This window comes from Calypte anna, chromosome 24 (genome assembly GCF_003957555.1).
Source record: "Calypte anna isolate BGI_N300 chromosome 24, bCalAnn1_v1.p, whole genome shotgun sequence".
Lineage (NCBI taxonomy): Eukaryota > Metazoa > Chordata > Aves > Apodiformes > Trochilidae > Calypte > Calypte anna.
Window position 1 is genome coordinate 3,574,894 of NC_044269.1, and position 24,580 is coordinate 3,599,473.

The 24,580-nt window shown below is 42.5% G+C and overlaps 1 long non-coding RNA gene across 1 annotated transcript in view; it reads left to right on the forward strand.

The window, feature by feature from the left end:
* The first annotated feature begins 950 nt into the window (after positions 1–950).
* The window catches only part of LOC115599621, a 35,673-nt gene continuing 12,043 nt past the window's right edge, over positions 951–24,580 (forward strand). Inside the window, exons 1-2 of the long non-coding RNA XR_003988541.1 lie at positions 951–1,155; positions 4,410–4,460. This is a non-coding gene — a long non-coding RNA (uncharacterized LOC115599621). The remainder of the gene's footprint in view (positions 1,156–4,409; positions 4,461–24,580) is intronic.

The window sequence follows — 24,580 nt, forward strand, 5'->3', positions numbered from 1 at the left end:
ACAAAAAAGCTGAATTTCTGGGCCTATTGTGGAGAATTGTGATGGGAGAGCTAAGTGTAACCTCAAGGAAAAAATTGGAAAGCAACTGAAAAGCTCAAAATATAATGAAAACCTTTAAGAAGAACAGATGCAATTTTGTGGAATGGCTTTTCTTTAGCAGCTCTTGTGAATTTGGTGAGGAGGGGGGTTTCTGCTGCACAGCATGGGAACACTCAGGCATTGTAAGTGGCAAATTGAAGTGCCAAAACCAGTCTGTCCTGTACAGGTCACTGAAGTAGACACAGCTCTTGCCTGAAAACATTTGTAATCTAAAACCCCAGCACTGAAGGTAATGGCAAAACTCCATGTGATTGCAAACGGAACAGGATTAGGCACTAACTAAATAAAAGCTGCTTTTTTTTTCTTTTTTTTTTTTTATTTATTTCTTTTTTTTGGCCTGTGACAAATTCAAAAAACTTTTTGTTCAGGAATCCAGTGACCTTTTTTTTTTTTTTTTTTTTTTTTCCCCTGAAAAACTTCTTTCTGCAGCACTCTTTAGAGCAAGTTTGGAAAAGAGAAGATTTGAAAGAGAACTCCCATCTGTTATTGCAGCATTTAATCATTTCTTTAAAAGCCAGTGCAGTTTTATTTTCTCTGGGGAGTCAGCAGCATTAGCTGAAGCATAAAGCAAACTAGACCAAGTGGAGAAAAAACTCACCCTGATGTCCTGTTTGACAAACTGACCTGCAGGTCACAACCTGAGTTTATTGATCTGTGGGGCCTTGTCTGGGTGTCGGGCATGTTTTCTGGACTTTGGTTTCAGCTGCATTCCTGACTTCTGAAAGAGTAGGGGGTGTGGATTTCTACTAGGAGTAACCACTGGGAAGGAAGTAATGTTCATTAAGTGCAGGCAGTGCAGGACTAAGCATGCTCAGTGAAAAAGCTTTTTCTCCTTTGCCTGTCAAGCCCTAGGTTTGAACTCATTCCAGAATGCCGGATTTACTTTGCACGGAGAAACAGTACCTGGCTGGACTGCATTTTTCTTGCCCTCCTTAGGCACTGGAAGCTTGGAAACAAAATATTCTCTTGCTGCCCTCTCAGTCATGCAGGGTGCCTGCCTCCTGCAGTGGATAAGGAAGAAAAACTTTGCTACCTGTGAAAATGAAGACTTCTTAGGTCAGTAAGAGGGGTGCCAAGAAACTTAACTTTTCCAGCAGCTTTTGGTTGCTGAACTCCTGCTTTTGTTTTCTGCTCTGCTCTATCCCTTCCCATCTGTAGCAGAGCTGAACTTTCAGAAAAGTTTAGCAGCTTTCTGATTGTTCAGCCTCTCTGCTAAGGTAAACTTGTTTTAAGTGGGAATATTATGAGATTTGTGGGGTGCTGAGCTTAAGTTTTGAAAAAAAAGAGTTGCTGGTAGCACAGGGCTTTGTTTTCTTTACTTTTTCTTTTCTTTCTTCTTTTCAGTGGTTCCTGTAAATTCAATCCTTTGCTTCCAGTGTGTGTGTGTGTGTGTTTTAAAAGACTGTTCCCCCCTCTCTCCCCGCCCTCTCCCTTAGAGCTGAAAATGAGACTCGTTCTTGAATAATAAACTCTATATGTTATCAAGCAAATCTTGTGGCTTGCTCATGTGATCATTTCCAGCCTGAGCAGAAATGTTTTGCCTTTTAATACATTTGTAGCTCTTTCTGCAAAAAAAGAATTGCAAAGCTGCAAGCAGAGGGGTGAGAGAAAGCAATTTGATTTGATAACAACTGTTTTAATATCATAGGTTTTGCTCTTTTAAGTGCTCTCTACTTTTTGGTTTTAAAGACTCATATTGAGAACTCCCATCTCTTGAGGTTTCAAAATATTCCCAACCTCAGAAAGGGAGAGAATATATATATTTATTATTTTCTTTTTGAGATTTTGTGCTGTCTAATGGAGATTCTTTTCTGAACGTAGGCCAAGTGGGCAAGAAACAAAATGACCACTGAGTAAGAAGTGAAATGGACTCAAATAATTAGAACCTGTCTGCAGTTAATGTTGGTTTCAAGTAGGTTAGAAATAGTTGGCAGATTTCTGTATGAAGTTTTGGCCTCTGATGTTCAGAATGGTTATATTGCTAATCAAAAATCAGCATTTCCTCTTCTAAGTTGAAAGAGTATATACAGCCTTCAATATTTGAATTACATGTATTTTATTAAATTGAGATAATCGAAGAAATAACTATGTAGAAATGTGAAATCTGGGGGTTTAAAAGCTCTGTATTTATTATTTGGTTCATTTCCATGTGAAGGATCTCAGTGAGAAAAAAGGGCAGCAGGTTAGTCCTGGTGCCTGCTCCTGGTTACAGGATGAGAGGTGCACAATATCTGCACAAACTCCACTGAGTTATGCTGCTGCTCCTCACTCCCAGCTGAAAACTGCAGGAAAAACCCTCAGCCTCTCTTTGCAAAGGGTGAAAGTTGAGCAGAAATAGCAGAGCTTGGGCTACACCAGGTCTCCCAGCTGCTTCCCTGTGGGATTCCCTGCTGCGTGGACATGGAAAGATGGGGAGCAGTCAGGCCAAGCAGAAGGGATCTGCCAAGGACCAAAGCTAGAGCTCTTTCCTTATCTTTATCCCCTGAGGTCCAAGGGAGTTTTGCATGAGTTAAGACTGGGAAAATTTCTGTGCATCTTTCCCCTTCTTTGCTTGAACAACCTGCAGGGGTTTCTGGGCTCAGGCTGGGTTGTGCTGCAGATGGATGTGGGCTCAGCGTGGTCCCAGCCTGGGCTCCCCCTTGGCTGAGTTCACCACCTCCATTTCCTTAGCTGGGAAACAGGGAAGGAGACTGGGAGGGTCTTTTGTGAGGTCCTTTGCATATTTATGGAATAAAGGTGCCTTGTACGTGCTGAGAAGTGATAAGCCCAGGCTGCAAAACTGCACGTTCAGATTTGGGTTTAGAATGCTAACTTTTGGTCCTCAGGTCCATATGTTTAACTTAAGACCCCTTTAGTGACAGTGGAAAGGCAAAACGTTGTCCTTACTAGGGACAATAATGTCCTCACTGTCCTTATCCAGGCACAAAGAACATGACCTCCCCCATCCTATTGTTAGTTTTCAGGTACCCAAATCCATTGACTTTTTTGAGGTTTCTTTTTTGCATGCAGTCTGCTTCACATGGAAAATATAATTAGGGACAGGAAATGTCTCTGGATCATTTCATTTCCCCTCCTAGGGTTCAGATTTTGCAGTTTATAGGCTTGCAGAAGTTATAAGTGGAAAACAACTCTAAGGCCACGAAACCTTAACAACCCTACCTGTGACATACAGCAGTAAAGTCCATTAAATCAGCAAGATTTTGGCCAATAAACTTCTCATCCATCTTTATCTTCATCCTTCACCTTCCCAGGTATTCCTGAGGCAAGGCCACTACTATTCATTGGCTGAAGTGAAATCCTTCTTTCCTTTTAAAACAGGGGAGGGGAATTCCATAGTTCTTGGAAAGGCTCTGATCTCTCTAAGGTTTCATTTACCTTCAGAGTGGAGCAAGCTGTTGCAAATGTGTGTAGTGTGGTGGTTTTCTGCCTTTCATTTGTGTGGCTTTTTGAAGAAATCAAATGGGGAAAAACTTCCAGTGGACTTTTCCTCTCTGAGGTCAATCTGTGATCTTGCTCTTTGAGATGCTCAGAGCATTTGAGCACCAGAATGTCAAGACCCATCTGAAACACCTTGGCTAAGTCACTCAGAAAAGCAAGCCAGCTGGTATCCAGACCCCAAATGGGGTTAGAGATACCCCCATGTATCTCTAATGGGTCATTCTTGACCTAGAGATGCTAAATGTGATCTGTTCAGATAATGTGCCCTTGTGACTGCTGGAATGTTCTCCAGAACTGGGCAGGACATTCCATATTGATAAGCAGAGTGAAGTATAAAACAAATAGGAGATGATTTATTTTAAGAGAAAGCTGCACTAGGTGATGTTGCATCTCTTCTGAGGAAGCACAGAGTTTTCACTACCTGTCAGAACACACAACTGCATTTTTTCATGTCTAGCATAGAAGTGCAGGGCAGAAGCTTCTAATGGTACCTGTAGCTGCAGGGAATGAGGAGCCTTTTTTTTTTTTTTCCTATGGAAGCATTTAACCTTTTCACCAGTGGAGTTTTCACAGCTTTAGCACTTTGGGGGAACTCTTCACTCTGGAATGAATCAATCTCTTTCTGTTTTCTGTGCTGGTTTCAAGGAGTCATCTGAAGATGCAGAGACCTTCAGAGCAGAAGCAGCAAAACACAGATGATTTCTGAGGAACACTTTTCCTCCAGGTGTTGGTTTTACTGTATTTTTTCCCTAGAAGTCAGGAGGGTGCTGCAGGTATTGCTGTGTGTTTGAGGGACAGGACAGTGACTTTAAGCAGCATCCTTTAGTGCAGCACTGGTACTGAGAGGGGATTTCTCCATTTTTTTTTTACAGGTAGAAATGAAAGCAATTCTATTCACCTTATTGCTCAAGGACTCCAGAAATGTAAGTACAAATCCAGTTCAAACTATATTTCAGCAGAGGTGGAAGTGTGAGCCCAATGATCAAAGAACAACACACGTGTTCATTTGGTGTGGGTTTGCTTGAATCCAATAAACAAGGAGGCTGGGAAAGTCACATATTTGACAGTCTCTCACTGGCTTTGCTCATAACAAGGGGTCATTTGGATTTAGGTCCTGCTGTATTTGGGCCAAAGTTGTCTCTGGAGGAGTCTGGGAGGGACAGAAGAGGAGGAAAGCTTTTAACTCTGTCTTGAGAAACCTCCTGGGTAGCAATTTCAAAAGCTCCTATGGGACTGAGGAGTCTAAGTCCTATTTTTACAAGTATTGTGGGAACTTAAATCAGACTTTCAAGCTTTTAGGAACCTGGAAATGAAGGTAGGAGCCCTGTGGGATCTCTGAAGTGTCTGAACAGGTTAACTCTGAGAGTTAATACTTAACTGACCAGAGGGGCATTAGGAAAAACCACTGCACTTCTGCATGGATCTTCATGGATCCTCTGTCCTTATAAGTCTTCTACCACCTCATTTCAGAGAAACTGTGATTCCTAAATCCTGGAGCCTGAGTTTAAGGTTCTCCATGGGTGTGAGTTATTTTGAATGCATTATCCATAGCTTTAAAATCACAAGTGAAAATAATGAATGCAACACAGAATTTTAACATCTGTTGGTGCCTCCTGAACTGGTTTCTGTGTTCAGTGAAGTTCAGGGGATTTTTTCTTCCGTGCTTCAGCTTCTGCCACCTGAGGATTTGGTGAGTGCTGCCAAATTGAAGCTGGAGTTCAGTGCAGAATCTGATCTCTTGAAAAGTTTGTGGGAGTTGCAACCTGGACCAGAACTCTGCATCTGGATCTCCTTCCTGGGCAGAGATGCAAACAAACAGGATTTTCTGCACCAGTCTGCGAATTCTCCAAAGAAATGGGTGCCTTTCTGAATTGCTTCTGTGGTGCTGTTGGGTTTCAGGTGGTTGGAAAAAAGAGGTTTGTGTTCACAAGGCAGCAGGGAATAGGGCTGATCCAAAGTGCCTTTGTTTGGGTATATGTAAAGCTATCAATGTGTCATTCTTTCTGCTTCAGCTGTTAGAGACTCCCATCTTCTCTATTGATTTTACCCAGAATTCTTCCTGCCCTTGAAGGTGTGACCTGTACCTCAGGCTAATTTATTTCTGTCATGGCTGCAGCATTTTTTAGAGGGCAGCAGGGGTAGGAGAGAGAACAATGAATTCAACATGGAATATAAATCCCAAGTCTGTAGCCTTCAGACATTCCAATACATACCCCACTCCTTTCTCCCATTTGGCATTCTGCACGGTCTTGGATTAAAAGGAAAAAAAAGACAGGCATTTGTATAACTAATCAGGTGAGCCATTCTGGGGTAATCCCTTTGGTCACACGTCCTGGCATGTATATTAAAATTTTTCCAGGCTTCTAAACCATTTGCAATGGTGTCCCAGTTTGTGAGCCTGAGTGAGAAGTCTCACCTTGATGGTTTAGAAGTCTCTTGGATCTGAGCATCATTTTTTTTAAGGCATTGAAACGTGTGTTGTGGAATGTGGGTGGACAAAGAGTGGAGTTTTGTGCTGAAAATGCATTTTGGACCATAGTGGTGATAGGGGAGTGATGGATTTTTATTTTTTTTTTAAATTTTATTTTACCTTTTATCACAAATTCTTTCCTGCTCAGGTTTTGTAGACAGAAAAGTGAAACTTAAATGATGTGTAAGCACAGAAGTTTAAAGTCTACAAACACTGAGCCTGAGCACCTGGCCCTTTTCATTATTCTATAGAAATCTGTGGGGTTTGCTCTCCTGACCTGCCATGCAGCTGAAGCCTTTCCCTCCTGCCCCATGCAGCTCATCAATAGCAAAGGATTTCTCTAGGGCAAAAATGTTGTTTCCAAGTTCCCCTGAGAACAGGCCAAGCTTTTGGGCTGTGGAAAACTTTGTCAGAAAACTTTGTTGGGCATGGATTGTGTCCTGGGGTTGTGGACAAGGACTGGGATAGTGTTGTACAGACCCCTTCCTCTCACCTCCCGTGGGTTTTTCATTGGGAGCCACCAGCTCCTCTGAAGTTGGAGGCACAAAGTGGCAGACCCTGGGTCTCCAATACCACTGAATCCTTCAGGATCTCCTGGTGATCCTGAATGATTTCCTGGGCTGATTTCCTGCTTAATCCCTCCAATTCAAAGTTTGGTGTTCAGGTTTGAGTTCACTGCGTTCTCCAGCAGAGGAGAGGCAGCTTTAAGGATCTCTAAAAAAAAAAACATAAAGTAAAAGAGGTTCACATAAAGCAAAGTTCCTGCCTTCCCTGGAAATTTAGGGCACATGCTTCAGAACATTTGACCCAGGAGTACCTGGCCCAGGGTTACTGCTGTGGGTCAGGGCAGCTGGGAAGGTCAAGCTGCAGAGGAATGCAGAGTGCTCTGGAGTTGAAGCATATGAGATTTCCAGGTGATTTGCTGAAAGCTGCTGCAGAAAGCCCTAAATTAACCTGGAATAACTGAATTTAGTGAAACTTCAACCAGTCTGGCCTGAATTCAGAGATTATAGTTAAATCTTGTTACTTGCCATGTGATTTGGGTTCCAAGTGACCATAAATGTTTGTTCTCCTTCTCCCAAAACATTTTCTGCCCTAAATCACCCAGAAAGATTTCTGCAGCACCTACTGCTGCAGAGAGGAAAAGGGGAACAGGGAAGGTACCAGTTCAGAGAAGAAACGTGAAAAAATGAAAATGAAATGAAAAGAAGCTTTAGGATTTGAGCAAGGGGTAAAGGGATGCCATAGCCCAGGAAATGAAGTGGTCTCTTGGTATAAAATACATCTTTTAGCACCTCCACTCTCTTGCACTGTGGCAAACGTATATATATGACCTCCACCAACATCTTGGTTATTGCTGATGGAACAAAGCAGACAGGGCTGGGCATTCAAGCATGTAGTCTCCTTGTATCTTGGCATCTTTGTGTTTATAGGTCTCACTCTTTTTACTTTGCCCCTACCAGCAATAAAATAAAACAAGATCCGGTCTTTTCATAGCTTTGCCACTCTCCTAAAACAGAGGGAGGGGGGGAAAAAAGGCAGTTTGAGCACAGAAAAGACCTTTTGCTCCTGTAAATGATTTCTTGGGCCTCCAAGGAAAACCTGCAAGAGAGGAAGAAACACAAATGCTTAATAGTAGCAGCCACCCTTGTGATTCAGCACAATGCCTGGGGGGCAGATTTATCTCTCACTTTTAAGAGATGCAGAGGCCAAGTCTGGCTAGAGCCCTTATGATGGTTTTTTGGTAGCAAAAAAGAGTTGCCCAAAGTGTTGTTCCCCCCAGTTTTGTTGCTGGTGAGGTGAGGAAGGGAAAATCAGATTTTAAGTGGGAAGGTGACAACGTTTTTTGCTTTACTACCAGCCTGTGCTGGGCCACCATCATTTTGGGGTCTGTCACCAGGGCAGAGTTTTCTATAGGGATGTACCTGCTGCCTTCTCTGCATCACTGGGGGTGGCACTGCCTCCCTGAGAAGCTGCTGTGAAGTAGGAATTCTCCCCCTTTGCTTTTAGAAACCTATCAGAGCCACCAGCACTGAGAACATGTCTGAATCCAGTTCATATTGCTTCATGGCTGTTCTGGAAGTGATTTTTCATCCTTTCTGTCCCTCTGTGTCCAGTTTAACCCCAAGGGAAGGCTCAGATCAGTGATGGGAGAAAAGAGTCCCAGGGCTGAAAACAGAAACAAGGAGTACCAGCACCTCAAAGAAATGCTGCAGGAGTATTTTAGGAGTAAAAAAGCATTCCAGAAATGCAGCTGTGTGGTTACCATTTTGTATCTTATAAACCAAAAACATCAGTGAAATTTTTCAGCATGCAAAGGAAAAATACCTAGAGCTGGGTTTGAGAGAGATACTTTGCAAAATAATTTTCTATACAAGAAGGCCTCTCATATGCTTCCCAGATGCACAATCCCATATGTCTGTTCTGTTAGGCTGATTATGGAATACATGCATTTATAGCTCAGAGCAAAGGCAGAATTGATTTCTTGCTAGAGTGGTGTGGATATCACCATGTTCAAGATAATTAAACATTAGAACTGCAATCCACATGCACAGATCCACCCTGGTGTTTTGGTGTGGGAGACTGTGGATGAAAATGGGGTGGAAGTGGTACAGATGGGAGAATGTGCTGCTGGGGATTCTTGGGGGCTTAAGGTTTTCATTTGTTGGATCCAATCCTGCAGGTATTTGTGGCTCACAAGAGCAGTCCAGAGAGGCTGAATCCTTCTTGCACAGAGGAGCTGCATCCCTCTGAATCCCAGGAGATCCTGGTACTCTCTTGTAGGTTCAGTATAATTGCTCCAGAGAGCTCACTGACAAGACAAAGGGAGTATTATTACACTTTTAAATGTATAAGAACTGTGGGCTTGTCTACACTGGAATACTCAGAAGTTAATTCGTATTAAAGTAATGATGCATACTTAAAATACATTAGTTAGAGTGCAGCAAACCCCTTTGTGGTCACTCTTGTTCCTGGTGAAAGTGATTTCCTTTCCTTTAAACTTGATTCGCTTCCAAAGTAAATTTAGTAAAACCTAATTAAAGGCACTTTGATTGTGAAGTAAAAAGTCTATATAGGCATTTAAATGGTGCTCAACCAACTTCCCTCAGAAATTAATATGGTTTAATTTTTTTGAGTGCTCTGGTGTAGACAGGCCATCTGGCACAAAAATGTTATGGGCTTTGTCCAAAGGCCACTTTTGATTTTATCATTTGCTTTTTGGATTTTTTTCCCTCTAAGACTGAGCTCCAGGATAATGTGCTAATTTCAGCTTTCATAAAATAAAAAGGAATGATTTGTTACAAAGAGCATCTTGGAGAGTATTAACCCCAAGGTGTCAATATCTGAATTCAAGTAATTTTAGACTAATTTTCAAGATGTACTTGCTTTGGAAAGTTCAGGTTTGTAAATGCTGAAGATTATTCAGTACCCTGGAGGGAGTGATGGGTATTGAATTCTAAGCAGTGTCATAACTGGAAATCTAATCTCTGTGAAATCAAGCTCATGCCTTAGAACTGAATTATTCCACACGTAGAGGGAAAACAACTTGGCTGAGTTATAGCCGTGGCTGTGATGAAACTCAGTTGGGTGTGGGTTTGAACCTGTCCAAATCCAGTTGGAACTCCCAAATGTGAGCACACCCAAGCAACTGAATCCAGAGTATTTGGAAGCTCAGGCTGAAAGTAAAAAATGGAGCAGTGCTACATGGCTTAATGTGAACACAAACTCAGTACAGAGTTTTTTTGGGAAGCTGCAGCCCCTTTCTATTAACACCTACGTTGAGTTTGAGGGGCAATGGGGACCCCTGGAACCTCAGCTAACAGCCAGCAGTATAGACTGAGGGCACACAGGACATGGCAATGAGTGTTCCCAATCTCCAATTAAACCACAGAAATGTGTAAATGTGTGTAATGGATATCTAAAGTGTTACCCATTAGTCCTGTACTTAGAAGTGGAGGTATTTGACAGACCTGTGATGGGTGGAGGTATCATCATTTTATAGAGAAATCTGTTGGGTTTCATTTCCACTCCTGTTGCTGGCTTCCTCTGTAAGCTTGAGGGGCAAGTAATTTAAGAGCTCTGTGTGTCTCAGTTTCCTCACCTGTCAGTTGAGGGGAATTACTTCACAGGGGGAATGGGAGCATCATTATAATGATACTTGCAATATGCTTTCATATGCTGGGTACAGGAGTGGGAGCGTTAACATGTACAGGAGAAAAAGGAAAAAGTAGGTTAGCTTGTCTGAGCTTGTCATGCTTCCACTGTGTCAGCAAACTCAGGGAGACAAGAGAAAGGAGAGGAAGAGAGATCAAAAGAATACATTAAATTAAAAAGTAAACAGGGAAAGTTAAAGTGGCAAGGAAGAAGTTTCACGGGACCCATCCTGTGCTTGGCAGCATCAACCTCCAGCATGTGCCAAATCTTTTGTCATCAACAGTGTGCCACCAAAAATCACAAGGCAAGCCCTGTGTCTGCCATGTGGGCCAGAGCTGGCCAAGCTGAGGTGGCTCTGCATGTGAACAAAAGCCTTTTGAGGAGAGGGGATGATTTTTTTCCCAGTGATGGAAAAACCAGGGATTCCTCACCCTGGACTGGTGTGGGACCTGCTGCAGCTCAGATGTTCAGAGAGTTTCTCTTCATTTCCAGTAGGAGTGTCCAAATTTGCCATCTGTGGCACATCAGAACACGATGTGCAGCTGCTCCCTGTTGCAATGGAGATGGCAGCAGCAAGGTGAGTGTTGTTACACCCAGCCCTGCCTTGTACAGCATCCCTGGTAGTGGCTTGAGCTTGGGGAGTGACTGTGTTGAACTTAATATATTCTTTCTTCTGTCGCAGACATGAGAGAGTTAATTTTAGTTTCTGTGGCACTGTGCTACTTGTCTGAAAGCTGCTGGAGTTACACAAAGCAGTAGTGCTGGGAAACAGCTTCCAGAGTGCATTTTTTCCCTCCCTTTTTTTTTGTGGCAGTGGGAGCAAAAAGTCTCTGTGCAAGGTAGCTGTTTCCTCTGAACTTTGTCAGCACATTCACACCACCTTGGGCTTCTGCTCAAATGGTTCCCCTTGGCTTCAAAGTCCACGTGTAGAGAAGGCAGCTCTGTGATGTGGAGCTGTTGCCCATCCTGTTGCAGCAGGGTGAGATGCTGTGTCCTGCTCCCACAACACGGATTTATGTTTGGATGTGATGGTGTTTATTGCAGTCCTTCAGAGTTGGTGCTTGCTGGCATCTTCCAGCAAACAGGTGACTGAATTGCTGTCTCAGCAGTTTGGACACAAGATAGAAGTTGAATCTTTCCTTTCTTGGCCTTTTCTTGCCCTGTTTGGTTTGAAGGAGCATTATCTTAGGTAGTTAAGATGTCCAGACATAGTTCTGACCTGTACTCATGTTGTGTTTAGTTTAATCTGTTCTGTCTGATCATGAAATAGGCCAGGGAGTTATCATATGCAGATCTATAAGGTGGCAAATTTTCCAAATGAAATAGACTGAGAAGAACAGAAAAATCACATGGGGGGAGATTCTTGACAGTCAGTATATGGAGGGTTAGTTATAGTTTTACAGAAGTACAGGTCAAACAGTATGCTGCTGAAAGCAATCACACCAGCAGCAATCTTTAACTGTATCCACTCAGAAAAGATGAAAAATTGTTTTTCTGCCTTTGAAGAGTAGAAATATTTTTTTTCCCATATCAACTCTGACCTGTTTTACTGTTAAAGATTCTGGCTCCACTTTGTTAAATCATCATAAGCAGAGTTTGATGGAAACAAATTGCTCCATAAAGCTGATCCTAAAACTCTGCCTTTTGCACCTTCAGCAGCTGGGGAGTTTTTGAAGAAAAAATGCTCAATTTGCATCTTGAGCCTCCTCAGACTCCCTTATCTGTGGCAAAGCTGGACGACTCAGAACCATGGGTTGTGCAGTATAATCTTATTTTTACACATGGTCAGGCTGGTTTGCTGTGTGTCATCTGAAATGCACCCTTCCTTTTTGCAAACCACGTGTACCCACGAGTTTCCACTGAAGTGCCAGAGAACAGCAAGTTTTTAAAGGGACTGAAGAGTAAAAAAGAGTGGCAGGAATGTAGCAGGAAGCTCTTGGAAAGCAAAGGGGAAGATGGCATCTCTCAGAAACCTGATAAACAGAAGTGTTCTATTCCCCAGCCAGCTGAACTGAGATAACACAACCCAAAGCTGGAAATGGGGCTGAAAAAGGCACCTTGAATGGGGAGAGAAGGACCTGAAGCACAGGCTTCTCAAAGAGATGAGAAGCAGAGGATGGAAAGTGCTGTTTGATTCGTGATCTGCAAAATCTTGGAGGCTGGGGGAGAGGGAGAGGAGACATCAAGCTGCTGTACAGCTGTTTGTGTGTCATGGCAAAGAGATGGGGTATGGAAAGGCAGACAACTGTCCATCTTTCCAAGCAAATTGAGCCACTTGAAGGGATAGCAACAAGACATGTTGTAGCAGACTTTTGTAGTGGTGGTGTGGAGATCTGCATCATCTTTCAAACCTGGCCGTCTGCAAAAGGAAGTTATTTCATCCAAGAAAACTGCTGGAAGTTATGGAGGGTCAGAGTCATGCAATTGCCCAAGGATTTTGCATACTCTTTGTCTAGATGAGAGCCACAGAACCTGATCAAGTTAAATGTCATCACAGACAGCCCTGAAATTGGAAAATTAGTTTGTGCAAGTGCTCTCTTGCTGAGATAACTTTTCATCTTCTTGCCCGGTCTGATGTTCTACTTCTTGAGCCATAGCAGGGTAAATCTTAACCAGATGTTTATCAGAAGTCACAGAGACAGTGTTAAAATATTACACTGAGGGCTGTTAACAAGTATTAGAGGCAGCTTTAGTGAAAAAGAAAATTATGTGCCACTGTTGTGCATCAGGAGCACAAAGAGATGTATTAAAAGTTATGTTTGTCCAAGTAGCTCAATACTTTTTGACCTGTTTTAATTGCTGCCTTCATGGTCAGGCTAAAGAAAGTAAACTGGTAAGATTCTGGTGCTTTTGCAGAGTAGAGTAACCTGGAACCAACTTAGCAGCATAGACAAAATTCAGTGATTCCATCTCCAAGGGTTTCTGCTGCTCTGACCACGAGGAAGAGGCAAAGCATGGATGGGCAGCTGGAAAAAGATGTGGTGTGAGGCTCTCATTTTTCTGTCCCTTCTGCAGAGCAGCCTTTCAATTCTGATACTCATGCAGGTTGTTTCTTATGATGATAACAGCTCAGTTTCATTACAGTGTGGCTTTACTAACAGCATTACTTAACTTGGGGGTGATGAAGAAGCAGTTCAGAGGCTGGCTGGCTCAATTGCTGCTGGCTGAGGTGTTATTCCTGGCTGTGCTGTACAGGCATGTTCAGTGTTGTCTAACAGAGCTTGTGTTGGTCCCCTTTACTTTTGTCCCAGTCCTCATAAATAATGGTTTGAGAAAGGGAACTTGAGAAGAAGGTTATCCTGAGAAAGGGGCTCCCAGGAGATAAAAGTGACATATCACTTGATACGAACCAGATGATTAATGGTGAGGTTTATAACTCCTGCTTTGAAATGTTAGCTTTTAATGCAAATGTGAGCTATATCAGAGAAGATAATAATTTGGCTTTTAATTCAGAACTGCATATGGCAAGTCAATAGTAACTACTGTATAAAAGAAAATTGGGGTTATTGAGACACCCTCCCAGCCTCTTGCTTTTATGAATGCATTCATTAGTGCTTCCTTAGATGGTTGGCTGTGAGTGATGCCATAAAATAGAGGCTATCTCTGGTGTTTACAGACTTCTGCTTGCTTCCAGTGCTCCCTGGTTATGCTGTATATCTGTTTATGCTTAATAAACATCCTACGGGGATGTCAGACCAGTTGAACAGCCTGCTTGTTGTTCCCCTGAAGAGACTTTTTTCTCTTCTGTGCTTTTGTGCAAGCCAAATAGCAGCCACTTTCCATTTTCCTAGTGGTACCTAAACTGTAAGGAAGGTTGGCCACTAGCCAGTTCATTGAAGTCTCTGGAATAATAGTTTGCTCTCTGATGAATAGTCTGGCTTTAAATCTCTCCATTCAATTGTGGTGGCATTCCTGAAGTTGACAGGTACTTATAAGACACTGAGGAAGGGTCATTTGTTGGCTGCTAGTTTCATTGATTTGTGGAGGAAACCTTCCACCATTCCTCCTCACTATTTGAAGCCAAAAAAAAAAGGCAGAAAATACATTAATTTTATAATTTGCCTCAGAAGCCAGAAATAATCCATTCTAGGTAAAGTTTTCTTCTTCTCTGCCACTAAGAGGAGTCCTGTTTGTGTGTTCTTCGGAAAAAAAAGCAGGATGGACAGGAGTGTGAAGCAGCTGGAGGAGAGAATCATGCTCTGTGTTTCTGCAGGACCTCCCAGCGTGCTCTGAGGGGAGAGAAGGGAAGAGTAAAGTAAAGACAAAGTAAAGAATAAAGTAAAGTAAAAAAAACCAACTAATAATTCACCTGCTGGTGAATGTGGAGCTTCAGCTTCTGCTCACAAGTCACTGGAATTGCTCTTGCCAAGCTGAATTAATGAGAAGGGGGTGGCATTAAAAATGCAAGGCTGAATAAAATATTATTTATGAGAATCTTTACCAGATTCTTTATCTGGTCACCACAGTAGAGCTCTGTGGAACAGCCTGTTCAAGGGAAAAGGTGGTGGTACAGAAGAAGACCTGGAAGTCAAGAAGAAGACAAAGGGTTTAGGTGTTTTAGGGTGAAATGAAGAGTAGGAAGCTACCAGGATAAGGGGATAATAAGGGGTGGCCCTGTAGGTGAGGCTGGGAAGTTTGAACCTGGAGAATAATGCAGGAGGGAGTCAGTGAAGCCAAAATTGCTGTGGTCAGAGCAGACCATTGAGTGGGAAAGTTTCCCAGTGCAGATAAGAGGGGAGCATGCCCGAGGTGAAGAGTTCTCAGCCCAGGGAAGTTATTAAGTGTCTGAATTCCTGGCGGATGGCCCGAGGACATTGTTAAGAGAGGAATGAAGTCAAGCATGGACCCCCACTATGACTTCACTGAATGATATTTAATATTTAAGCCTTTTTAAGTGGAGAGACCTGCACAGGAGCACCTCTTAAAGAGGAAGGAGCACAATCCCTATTGATGGACTGTGTGTGTTCTCCATGGTTTTTGTTTAAATGATACTGGCACATTAACTTGGCCTGAAAAGAAACTTATGGAGAATTGATGCTTTCCAGTTGATTCCTAATTACTCCTCTCTCCCTTTTTTACCCCGAGTGTTTTTTCCTTTTTTGCTTTGATCCCACTGCAGCCAGGGATGGCAGAGTGTGTGCTTCTCAGGTGATGCAGCATGAAGGGGATCAAAAGCAATATAATACCTGTTGGGTTTTTTTTTTTTTGCAGTTTTACTTCCTAGAGGACAAAGCATTCTGTGTTGTCCTGGTTTGACAGAGGGAAGAGAAGGACTGGAGAAAAGAGGTGGCTGGTCAGCCAACAAAATGAGAGTGTAGACAAAATGGAACTAAGGTCTCTTCTCTATGGAGGGAAATTGGTCAGACTGCAGCATTTTCTCCAGGGTGCAGAATGGAAAGTCTGAAATTGGTCATCTTAGAAATCAGACTGTACCAGAAATGGGAGGTTATTTTGTAAGGAAACAAGGCCTTGGTCCAAAGGTGACTGAGGTAACTGGGATTCTTTCCTTTGCTTTCCATAGGAGCCAGTCTTTATTTAACAGGAATTGGTAACAGGCAAGGTAACACCTCCTGAGCTGTTTCCCATCTCAGTCCTGGGGCTCTGCACTAAGTGCTGCTCTTCCCTTAGAGCATGGGCAGCTCTTGGATTTCCACACAGAAAATGGTCAATTGGCTTCTGTTTGGAGGGAGAATTGGAGGGGAAGGCAAATTGCAGCAACAGGCAGAACAGAAATGAAAGCAAGTGGAAGCAGAGAGGTTTTCCTTCTCACCTGCTCCAAATTATCCTGCAGCACAATGGAAGCAGAAGGCAGTGAGGAGGAGGAGTGGTGGGACAGGAGGTGGTGCAGCCAACGTGCTGGGAACAAAAGGCTTTTTTGTCTCAAAAAACTCTGCAGCAAGGTGGATGCTCTGTGTTCATCCCACAGCTCCGTTTCTCTGGGGCTTTGGTTTCAGCAGACAGCCACATGGCATGGAAAGGTTTGGAAGGGTTGTCCCACAAGTCTGGGAGATGCTTTGCTCCCTAATGACACTCAGGCCGTGTGGTGCTCTTGCTGGTCAGCATTTTGCTCCCAGGCTAATGTTACAGTTGTAGCAGAACTGGTTCCATATTGGCGTTTGATCCTGGGAGAATGGGAAAAATCTGGTCAATACGGTTCTCATTAGCCAAAAAAGCTGTAACATGCTGGAGTCATTAGTAGTTTGTTGATTGAGTTAACCGTGCAAGGCGGGCTGCAATTGATCATCTGCATTCTCATTAAATATGCCACAGTCTCAGAGAGTTTGTTATGAAACTATGTGAAGGACATGAGGAATCTTGGCTTCAGCCAAGAGCACCAGTTTCAAAATATCTTGTGGCTTAAAGCTCTATAATTAATATCAGAGATGGGACTGAGGTGTAACATAAAAATAATCCTTCAAGAAAGTGTTGCTACGCAGAGTCTTGTTTCAGCTCAACATGGGGAGAGAGACTGAGGCTGAAACTTGAATCCAAATCTAAACTTTCTTAGTGCTGCAAGAGGCAGGGGAAGCTGTGTGGGTCTGTGGCTAGAGGATTTCCATTTGACACTGTCTAGTAGGTATTTGAAGGAAGGAAATATGTCTGGGCTTCATTTAAAGATAATGAGTTATAGTGAACCCTAAGCAAAAGTCACATTCTCTTCATCTTTGCATTGCTCATAAGATAGTCAGCAGGTTAAAAAGATATATAGAGAGGTGATATAATTTCACTTTCAAGAAATGGGTGAACAGGAGTTGCTGAAGAGCGTTACCTTGAAAATATATCATGATCTCTTTAAACCTTGTCTATGTCTTTCAGCTTTTGAAATGCTGAAGATCACATCTTGAGGGAATTTGTTAGAGCCTTTGAAGTATTTTTATGTTAGGCCCCTATGGCAGAAGATTGTACAGATCAAGAAAGTATCGAGTAGATTTATTCACAGAGAATAGCATTTAAATTACCCAGCTATATGGGCACACATTCTTCATTTATAGCCTGGTGTCTGGTCTCTGAAATCCTCCCGAGAACTGAGGTCATAGAATTTGAAAATGAGCTTCTGTACACCAGACTTCTGGCCTTTCAGATGTAATGTAGTCTGTAGTGTGTGGTAAATTGGACAGAATTCAGAGAAGAACAACAAAAACGATTAAGGGAGTAGAGGAACTGTCTTACATGGAAAGATTAAAGGGGTTACAAATTTGTGGCTTGGTGAAGCAAAGACTACTGCGAGTCATTGGAAGTTTCTGGAGACAGGAATGCAGCTTCAAAATCCCTGCTCTTGTCTAAGCCTGTTTTTGTTTGTCTGTTTGTTTTAAAGCAAAATCTTTTTCCAGCAATATCCTCATCTGGTGGGATTTACCACAGTTCCAGTGAAAACAATGGAGCTAAGGGGAGCTGTGCCAAATTATACTGCCTGAAAATGCACTTTTTTTCAAAACTGGCAACAGCAGGAGTGGAAGCAGTAGTTTAGGGAGGCAACTGGTGCTTTAACTCCTGCAAGCTAATTCTTGGTATATTCAGAATACAGGGTGGTTAAATGTAGAAGATATTTAGACATCTTCCTTCTATAAGACCTCTTCCTTTGCTGATGCCTGGGGGACTGGGGCCAGAGTGCTAGGGAGCAGAGCTGGTCCCAGAATTCCTACATATTTTTTAATATTGCAGCTGAATATTGTCAAAGGATTGGACTGAAAAGACACTTCCATTACCTTTTATCTTCACCTGTTCTTGCAAAAATACAGAGTATTTTAAGCCAGTAGAGGAAAGCCTAACACAGTCCCAGAAGGTGGAGGGACATTGCCATGAGAAGTCCTGAGAAGCTGTGGGTGGAATCCACTGCCAAATGTATCTGAGATGCCTTTCTGTCTGTAAAAACCCCAATTAGTAGGTGTAGCTGGTTGGAATAGGTTATAGCAGCTCATGATTTCAGCCCTAGAAACCCTTAGGTCTGTCCTTGCTGAGTTGATCAAGGTGGTGGCCACTCTGCAGGCACAAGGAAGGAATTGTTCCCCATGGTCCACAGGGACTGAATTACAGTGAGAGTGGGCAATTAAAAACCATGGGTTGACTCTTTGGAAAATGAAGTGTGAAGCCCATTCTGATGCAAAAATCATGTCAGAAGGGAAGTGATGGGGGCCCTTTTGCTTGGGATGTGCTACTGTTCATAAGGATGGGGTGTTAATTGAAGCACTGTGACCATATTATAACCGAGGAGTTAATTTCTGGTTCCCTTATATGCTCCTTGTTCCAGAAGGGCAGGAAGTTATCCTGTCCCAGGGATGAAGTGTGGCTTGGTTGTGCATGGAGCTCAGAAGCTGCCACCTTTCACATCAGTGATTTTTTTAATGAAATGAGTGAAGCTGCAAGAGAGGAAAGGAAAGAGGTGGGAGCTCCTGGGTGGAAGTTGCTACAGATACCAGCTTCCATGGTAATTCCCATCTGATTTTCACTGAGGGAGGAAAGAGGCCAAACCTCCAAAACATAATTAGGACTAATTTTCAGTTGCACCAAAAGAGCAAACACACTAAAAGGGTCTGTGGAGATTGTGCTAGCCTGTTGCCTCCTGATTTCTCTGGGTTAGGAGTGGGGCACAGTGATCTGCCAGATACCTCAGCATCCCTGGGATACCCAGCTCAAGGGGTGAAGAGAAAAAAGGAGAAAACACATCCCTCCTGAACTGAGTGTTTGGAAAATGGGGATTTTGAGTGTTTGAATGAGATGAACAGTCAGACAGGAATACTGAATGTGGACTGAGGATGCCAGGGGAATTGTTTCCATAGAAACACAACCATGGAGGCTCACATGGCTCCTCCAGCTCAGACTTACAAATTCATATGATTATCTTAATGGTCAGCATAATGGCTTGAAAAGAGGTAGGTGATTAGTAAAATTTGATCTGAGTTTGTTGCAGATGTAGGGAGCATTGTGCTGAAGTCTCCCTCTGATTGCAACTTGGGATGGTTCATATGCTGAGCGCGTCTCGCTCTGATTTGCTGCAGTAAATCAGGATTAACTCCTGAGCACTGAATGGGGTCCTACTGGTGTCAAACAAAGGGAATCAGACCTAGTTTCTTTTAATTAACTGGAAGAAAAAAGATCTACATTTGTTTCTTGATGCATTGTTCTCTCACCTTTGTCAACCAGTCCTTTTGCATGGCTGCAGACACAATCTTCTGCATGTAAATCAATACCAGTCAGAAATGCCTCAGGAAATATTGTTCTGAAATGCACTCAGTGCAAGCACATGCCTTTCTATGCCTGAATTTATGAGGGGCCCTGAGAGTCTGTTTTCTTCATTTGTTCAGGGAAATATTTCTCCTTGGAAAATCCAAGATGTTTAGGACTAATTTATGTCTCTCCAGCCCCTTCAAAGAAGTTAACACCTACAAGTGGTGGGTTTGGATTGTACTGGTAGGATTCTGGGGGCAGTATGGATCATGCCATGTCTAAATGAGTAAGCTTTAGTAATCTTAATTACTAATATTAATATTAGCAATATTAATAAAGGGCACTGCACTTTCATTTTTACTAAATAAGGATGTTTTAGGCATTCTGGGTGGCATTTCTAGATTCTGTGCTCATGTTGGGTTTTTTTTCTGGTCTGCACAGCGTTTCCTGTTGAGGTTTTTGTTGAGGTGCTGTGACCAATCCTGCATGGGCACATTGGGTTACTGCAATGCTTCAGGAGATGGCACTTCTGATGTGCTGGGACTTAGGAAGGATGAGAAACATCCTGTGGGCAGATTTCTCCCCCAGTAACCAAACTGCATCCTGGTAGCTCCCAAAATGCAACACCCAGATAGGAATCCAGTGTCATGTGGGAGAAAAGGTTAAACCAGATAACCTAGGGCTGAGCAAGCTCAGATTAAACCAGGAGGTTTCAAGTTGTAGTGGAGATGTGTGGCTTGGGCTTTTCTCAACCCCTGGTGGCCTGACCATCTCCTGTGATCCTCCAGTTTAAGTTGGGCTGAGCTGACTTGCTCTCATTTAAAAGCAGCCAAACCTTCACAGCCCACAAGCTTCATCTTTAATGATAGTCATTTGTGCTCTTTTTAGAGGAGGCTCTGTGTGGAGGGGGAAAGAGGAGCAGGAAGTGGAGACGTGACGATTTTGGGCACTATTTCCAGTAACTGATGTTTGTTGAGGAACTGTCCTGTTATCCAAGGCAGCAGTGGCTCTACAGCCAGCAAAATGCATGGTGTTATCTTTCTGGGTGCATGAAGGCAGATTAAAGGCTGAAATCATGAGGGAAATGGCTCCCATCTTTCCTCCTGGTTTCCCCAGCCTCTCAAAATTGTCAAAAAGTTGCTGGAGAACATCAAAACCTTAACACTAGCTCAGCTCCAGGCTGATCTCTTGATAAGCATCCCTGATGGTCCTGCAGCTCCAAGAGGAAAACATCCCAGGGTTGGGGAGGGTCATCCAGAAATGACATAGCTGCAAATATAAAATGAAATGGAAGAGCTGCAGGGTTGCAGGAGAGAGGAGAGCATGAGAGGCAGCTGGGCCTGAAACAAGATTAACAGGAGGAGATGCCCAGAAAGAAGCTTTTTCCTCTCAAACTTCATGTGTGTGAATTCAGTGCTAACCTTGACCCACGCTTTCAGTTGCCTTGTTTGGAAATTCCCTCCCATGGACTAATGGGTGAGACTGCTCTTTCTGTGCTCCTGAGCTGTGTGATTTTGTGGTGCATTGATGATTAAATAATGTTTGATATTTTTCTGAAGAACCTGGATTGTAGAGTGACTCTTGGTAGCATTGAGTCTCCTTGATTTCAGTTTGAACCTCTGGGGATGAGACTAAAATAAAAATAACAGCACTATTTAAAAAGGAAAGTGGAAGTAATTCTGCATTTCCACACGTGAAGCCTGTGAATTGCTGGCATGCAGACAATAGTTCATTCCTTGGTGATGTTCCTTTGCTTCTCCCATAATGTTTCTTTCCCAGGCTGTAATCTTCTAGGACTCTTTTCTTACTTTGGTGAGAGCAAGGTGGTGTTTACATGAGCATTAGATTTGGCACAGGGCTTCCCAGCAATCCTGCTGTCACTTGTTGGGGAGACATTAGGAATGGGATTATCCTGCTCTGTGTGGTTGGGATGGGAGGTGGTGGGGACCCCTAAGTCCTGATTTTCCAAAACAAGGTGCAAAAAGGTGCAGCTTGTATCCAAATCCTCCATCTGAGCAAACATCCACTGTATTATGAACACATTGGTAAGCAGAAAGTTGTCAATTTACTGAAGGTTTTTTCCCTGTCAGTGAGACTTTTGTTGCTGAGCTGCCTCTGCATCTGAAATGTAATCGGTTGCCAGCTCACACTCCCCTGACCCATTTCCAAAGCTATTTCATTTGATTGTGCTGGGTGATCTTTCTGAAATTATTTCTTGATTTCTATTTGAAATCCATTGATAATGGTTGTTTAAGCTCTTTCCCTGCTATCTGGTTGTTTTAATTTCAGGGAGTACATTGAGGAGTTTAAGCATGTATTAGTTATTATATTGATGGATAAGCCAAGCAAGGAACATTTGTAAATTCCCATATTCCTTTTCATTGACCTAGGAGATTTGAAAAGCCTCTTGCATGCCATTAGTGGTTTGAATTCCTATAAACATTTCTCAATATATTTAGGTTTTGGGTTTGAATAGTTTGAGTATGTATGTGTAGATTTCTCCTTTATCCATCCAAGAATATTAATTGCTCATTTGCTTTGCTGTCTGCCATTCCTTGAATGCTTTTCCTTCAAAGTGGTATTGGTTTCGTTTGTGCTGAATCAAGTCCACTGATGAAATCCAGTAAGATCTGAAAACTGGCCTGAAGGATGTGAACTATTGTGGTCTGAGACTGACAGAGACATGATTTATATCCTGGGTCAAATTATGCCCCTCTGCATTTCACTTGACCCAACTGTAAAAGGGTGAAAATAGCACCCCCCCCTCATCAATGTGCTAAGAGTTAAATAGCTTTGATACAACATGGTATTAGAATTGTAGTGCTTGCATTTTATTAATGAGCTTGGTGTCTTTCAGAAGTGATTTTCTGCAGGTTCTCACATGTGTGAGTTATTATTCACTGAGCAGTTAAATTGCTTGGCAGAATCAGGCTCCTGGGCAATTGAAAATCTTCAGCTGGGCAGTGAACCCCTTCTCCTGGTGGCCCAGATTTAGGAGGGACATCTCACATCCCAGGAAATCTCTTCAGTCTTTAACTTAGGTGATCCAGGTGTGGAATGCATAGAACTCCCTTTACAGCCTCTCCAGGAGTGTTGTGAGGCTTAAATCAGAGGAAATGTGCAAATGACTTTGAGATCCTTGGATAAGAAAGTAAAATCAAGAGCACAGAGCTGTAGGAGTGGTAAGGAATATCCTTCCCTTAATATTTCACAAGAACACAAGGTCTTTCTTACCCTGCCTCTCCAGATTCCCAGGAACTGCACTAGGAGCTGGATCTGGTCCTTAGGCAGAGAATTAATATGGATTCTTCTTACAAAACACATCTCTCAAGTGAAACTTTTGCCTATATTTTTCCCAGAAGATTCTTCTCTTTCAGTCCAGAATTTTATCAGCAATTCTTATGCTAACAGGGGTCAGGAGATGAGATGTTTCTCACGTTACACTTGAAGCTTCTCATGAATAATGGCCTGTATCACCTCTATTGTCTGTCCAAAACATAAGCAACCAGACATAAGGCCAGAGGAGAAATTTAAAGAGTGCTGAATAAGCCAGCAGGACAGACCAGGAACTAAGATAGTCAGAGAGTGAAACAAATACAAGGTAGAGCAGATGGTTATTTGGGGAAATATCTGAGCAGATTAACTACCAGGCAGCTAGAGAATGAGGCAGTCCCTAGTTAAAAAGTACCCCAAAGTCTTCAGGGTGAGATGAACAGAAGCACAGATGAAGATTGCTGTAGCCAAAATGAATTAGAGGTTATTCATCCCTCCTGAATTTTCTTCAGTGCTAAATAGAGCACATCAGGCTTTTCACAGGAATCTGAGGAGGTTGCCACGTGGAAGACTATCACTTGCAGCTGTGTAAGGGCAATCTGTCCATTTTGAAGCATTTTTTCCCATCAGTTTTGTTCTTCTCTTCTTTCTCAAATTAATTTATTTGCCTTTTTTTTTTTTCCCCTCATATATGTGTGTGTATTGTGTGAGCAAGGTGATAATCCCAAAATACATGGCATTGGAAATTGCCATCATGGAAATTTTGGTTTCCCCTTTGCTCTCCAATCTCTTTTTTTTTTATTTCTTCAATAAGATTGCAGCTGCTGTCTGATTTGTATTTATGTATGCTCTTTATAGATATTAATCCAATAACAGATTAAACCTAAAGTAACTGTTACTACACAGAGAAATTCAAGGGCTGATCTTGCAAACACTAATGCCTCTGAATAACTTTAATCTTCTGCATTGTATATTTGAATTTAATAGGGACTTTTACATGCCAAAGTTTCTCACGTATGGGAATGTTTGCTGCAACTTCAGACTTTCTCCATATGCTGATGTCAATTTGTTTTTGCAGCCTCAGTATGGTTTAGAAACCAAAGTCTCTGATCACTCTTTGCTTTCCCAGTTCTGCAGCCTTCCTTGTACCAGGTTTTTAATTGGAAAAAACCAAAACCAAAACAGAAAAACACCTCAAACCTCACTAGTGTTAGTGAAACCACCTTCTTACACCAGGTTAAAAGGCATTTTCTCCAAGGTCTGTGCAAGCTCATAGGTAACACCAGGTACAGAGTGGTAACACTTTTTACAGCATCAGCTTCTCACCACACATTCTAAAGGTGAATCCCTAAACGAACCTGGACTGTACGACTTGGGAATTCATCTGGTAGCCCAGCAGCCAGTTTTAGTGCTTGTATAAAGAGCTGAAAGCATCCAGGAGACAGGCAGTGGAGTTGTATCAGACTTCTCTGGTGCATTTGGCCTCTGCTGCCTGTGTAAGAGTTCAGACTCCCTGTGTTTCTTCCTTTAGGGATTCCTATGCCAAAAACTGTTTAGAGGAAACGAGTTTTGTCAGATTTCCACTCCAATATAAAGTTTGGATAAATCCACTTTATATTTGTGGTTGCTCTCTTGAGTATTTTGGGGGAAAGCAAAACTCTGTTTCGCTTGAACTCTGCTACACAGGTATTTAAACTCAAACACATCCTCCACTGCTGAGTCAAAACACCAGTGGTTAGTTTGGGGTTCAGTAATAATGGTGATTTTAGAGGTTAATGTGAGGGTAATAAAGTCTTCCACTTTAAAGTCTTTCCACTGCTGTGACCATCAGGAAAGTTTTCTTTCTCCAGGTTCACCAGTTTGCTGATGGGACTGATGTAGGATTGAGGTGACTTCCCTTTAGCAGCTGGCTTACAGGTTTGTGGCTGTGTTTGTGGCTAAGGCACACAAACCATTGGTATAATCTGATAAACATCTGAT